Source organism: Schistocerca piceifrons, chromosome 3, assembly GCF_021461385.2.
Source record: "Schistocerca piceifrons isolate TAMUIC-IGC-003096 chromosome 3, iqSchPice1.1, whole genome shotgun sequence".
In the NCBI taxonomy this organism is placed as follows: domain Eukaryota; kingdom Metazoa; phylum Arthropoda; class Insecta; order Orthoptera; family Acrididae; genus Schistocerca; species Schistocerca piceifrons.
In genome coordinates this window covers 381373374-381377664 of record NC_060140.1, presented here as the reverse complement: position 1 = coordinate 381377664, position 4291 = coordinate 381373374, and the positions used below count along the sequence as shown (strand labels likewise).

General features: G+C 48.8%; 1 non-coding gene across 1 annotated transcript; it reads right to left on the bottom strand.

The window, feature by feature from the left end:
* Positions 1 to 278: 278 nt before the first annotated feature.
* Trnas-cga lies at positions 279 to 353 on the bottom strand. The gene has a single exon. It is a non-coding gene; the product is annotated as a tRNA-Ser (tRNA).
* Between the last annotated feature and the right edge of the window lie 3938 nt (positions 354 to 4291).

Here is a 4291-nt window from a genome sequence, read left to right as displayed (position 1 = left end):
TAAGTATTCTCCGTTGGTGATGCTGTGTACCGAGACGACAAGGTCCCTGATCGCGCAACTCGCATCGTCTAGGACTGTTTCATAAGTACGAGGATCAACTTTCGCAGATCCTCTGGCAACCACTGTCGCCAGATCTCAATATTATTAATTTTTTATAATCTACTTTGGGAAGAGAGGTGTGTGACAACTATTGACTTCCATCGCTCTTACCTGATCCTGCCACTATTTTGTGGACAGAATCGTATAATATTCGAAACTTCCTGGCAAATTAAAACTCTGTGCTGGGCCGAGACTCGAACTCGGGACCTTTGCCTTTCGCGGGCAAGTGCTCTACCAACTGAGCTACCCAAGCACGACTCACGCCCCGTCCTCACAGCTTTAATTCCGCCAATACCTCGTCTCGTACCATCCAAACTTCACATTCTTCGTATAATATTTCTTGAAAACCGTACAGGACCTGTATTTCTCCTCCGATACGACTGGAAGCTGTTTTCATTGCCAACTGTTTCTCTACACCTTATTAGGCCGGGTGCAAGTCTTTCGATCTGACGCCACTTCGGCGACTTGCGCGTCGATGGGGATGAAATGATGATGATTAGGACAACACAACATCCAGTCCCTGAGCGGAGAAAACCTCCGGCCCAGCCGGGAATCGAACCCGGGCCCTTAGGATTGACATTCTGTCGCGCAGACCACCTTTTTTTTTTAAGCTGCTGGTACGTGGTAGGCAAGCACTTTCTTTTCTTTTTTTAGAGTAGAGTGGTCAGTTACGAGCAGGTGGAGACAAGGCGGGCAGGGGTCGGAACCTGATGCCTGGCCGCGATGCCTCCCCTCTCCCATCCCTGAATTACTCACTCAAAGTAGCTTTTTGATTTTTTTAATTCTATTTTTTTGGTACTAGGATCAGGGTAAATGAACAAAATATGTTTATTGGAACAAGTCTAAATGCAACAGGAATGCCATCCTTCTGGCGGAAATAACACTAGACATTACACTCGTACAAGATGAGCATTTTTTTTATTAACAAGGTGCAGGAAAAAAAAATTATACTGATGTAAGCTAAGAGGTGTGAAGCAATAGACAGTAGAGTTGGGGGGGGGGGGGGGAAACCAGCGTGTTCTGGTATAGGGCATAAAAGAAAGGAGGCGCGTTACCATGCGCCTACTCCACTGTGGGTACCACTCAGCTACCGGGGACGGACATTAGGCACAGTGATGTGTTTTGTTGTGTTTTTGGTTCAAAAATGGCTCTGACTACTATGGGACTTAACTTCTGAGGTCATCAGTCCCCTAGAACTTAGAACTACTTAAAACCTAACTAACCTAAGGACATCACACACATCCATGCCCGAGGCAGAATTCGAACCTACGACCGTAACGGTCGCGTAGTTCCAGACTGTAGCGCCTAGAACCGCTTAGCCACCCCGGTCGGCGTGTTTTTGGTGTTTCCATATTTTTGTCAGCGCCCTGTATATCGTTTCTTACTATCCCGGTAGCTGATTGGTCAGCGCGACAGACTGTTGATCCTAAGGGCCCAGGTTCGATTCCCGGCTGGGTCGGAGATTTTCTCCGCTCAGGGACTGGGTGTTGTGTTGTCCTAATCATCATCATTTCATCCCCATCGACGCGCAAGTCGCCCAATGCCATCAAATCGAAAGACTTGCACCCGGCGAACGGCCTACCCGACGGGAGGCCCTGGTCATCCGGCATTTATTTATTTAGTATTCCCGTAAAATGCCGTCCTGTTAGTCCCACAAGTTGGCGCAGAGAGCTCGACTCGATTACGGTTAAGCCGACGGGAAGACAGTTCAGCAGAGGTGGGCAGGTGAGGCCGCTTCGATAAGGAGTATCCTTCCCACGATTTGAATCACAGATAAGAGCAAAGGACGCACTACCGCCTTACGTAATTCCCGGGGTCGGTAGCGCACACGAGACACGGCGGCCTCCATCGCGCCACACTCTCTGCCGCACGTCGCCCCGTTTTTCACGCGGCCGAGTCGTGGCGGAATAAAAATGAGCAGCTCGTCGCGCGGGTCTGAGAACTCTAAACGTGGCCCGGTTTTTGTGATTGTGTGCCTAACCGATGATGTGTTTTTGTAGTGCCCTCGCCGGCACGGCCGTTCCCATGGTCAGGTAGCGGCAGCGCTGTATGCAGATGAGCGGCCGAGGGCAGGGCAGGCGACGCTTTGCATACGCGCAGCCAGCCAGCCAGCCCTTCAGCCCTTCCTCTCGCTACCCTTCCGCTTGCCGCTGCCCGCCTCCTCGGCCCGTATTTTCGTTGAGCGGCAGCTGCGCTTCGGTTATACTCCGGAGCCAGCCGATGTCTTCTACTGGCCGCCAACAGGCCTGGACCGGAGCATTCATTCTGCCGGGTGATCGGCTCTTTCCTCGAGCGATTGTCTGCTGCCTGTGGTGGCTAAAGTGAACACCAGCAGGAGACACGTCTTATATGCTCAGCGCTACTTCAGACGCAACAAGGATTTGTGTGATGTAACTCTCACTGAGTCACTGAAGGAATTTTAAGAAGAAGGAAGGTTTTCCTGCGCGCGATAAATTAAATGTTACATTCTTCTCATTCGAAAGGCAATATAAAACCACTTTCATCTACACATATCTACATGCAGGCTGGCAGTTATTGAACTATATGAAATAAAGTCGTCGTAATTTCTGAACGGTTTGCGTTAAGGCGTTCAAACTGCACGGTTGGCCGCGGGGCATGATGGAAATAAGTATGCCTGTGGATCGCTTTGTTTAACGACGAGCCGGCCGAGGTGACCGAGCGGTTCTATGCGCTACAGTCTGGAGCCGCGTGACCGGTACGGTCGCAGGTTCGAATCCTGCCTCGGGCATGGATGTGTGTGATGTCCTTAGGTTAGCTAGGTTTAAGTAGTTCTAAGTTCTAGGGGACTGATGACCTCAGAAGTCAAGTCCCATAGTGCTCAGAGCCATTTGAACAATTTTTTAACGACGATGCCACTTTAATTTGGATGGGTTCGTCACTAAGCAAAATTGGCGCAATTCGGGGACTGAGAATCCGCATTTCGCGAACGAGAAATCTCTTCACCCTCAATGGGTGACTCTGTGGTGTGCAATGTCCAATCACGGAATAATCGGTGCGATATTCCTTGTTGGCACAGTGACTACGAACGAACGGTACGTGAAAGGTTTTGCAAGATAATTTCATCCCCATTATCCAAAGTGACCGTGATTTCGACAAGGTGTGGGTCATGCAAGACGGAGCTCGAACCATCAAAGTAGGTGAATGTTTGATGTCCTGGAGGAGCGCTTAGGGGACCGCATTCTGGCTCTGGGGTATCCAGAAGGCACAGGCGTGGGTCTCGATTGGCCGCCATATTCTCCGGATCTGAACACATGAGACTCCTTTTTGTGGGGCTATATTAAAGACGAGATGTACAGCAATAAGCCATTCAGAAGGTCATCGACAGCATCGATGTTCCGACACTTCAGTCAGTGATGCAGAATTTCGCTATTCGTCTGCGCTACATTATCGCCAATGATGCCAGGCATATCGAACAAGTCATAACCTTAATCTCAATATCTATAGTGTCCCTTGCATGTTGAATAAAGTACTTTGTAACTAATTTACGTTTTTTTTCGTATAATTCAATAATTGTCACCCTGTGCACATTCCACGAGCCACCATATGGCGCATGGCGGGAGTACCTTGTTTCGCTACTTGTCATTTACTTCTCTGTTCCACTCACAGATAGAGCGAGGGATAAACGGCTGTTTATGTTCTTCCATACGACCCTTACTTTCTCGTATCTTAACTTTGCGGGTTCTTTATTGAAACTAGGTAAAGCCCCCTCTACAGCTCTTAGGAGCCCCTAACGGCAGATGTGAAACAAATGATTGTACTGAGTGGTGTTGTCTTCGTGTTATTATCAGTCATCACAATAAACGATATGGAGATAGTGATACGCAATGCTTACATATGGCCTTCCCTCCTCCAAAGGAGCCTCTGGCTCTGGCGTTCCTACCCAAAGGACGCATCACCGTTAGCAACGTTATATGCCCTCACTCCACGTGACAACCCAGGGCCGGCTGGCCGTTAGCCCAGCACACTGACACACAGTCTGATGTTCAGGAAGACTACCCTCCTCCCTCTTGTTGTTGCCCCAACACTTTGATGAAAATCTGTTCAACCACCATGGACTACGAGGGCGTGGTGAAAAGTAATGCTTTCGAATTTTTTTTATGATAACTCTTCAGCCTTTCTAAACACAACAAACCTTATTAACACTCTACATCTTTATTCTTTATTTCTCAAC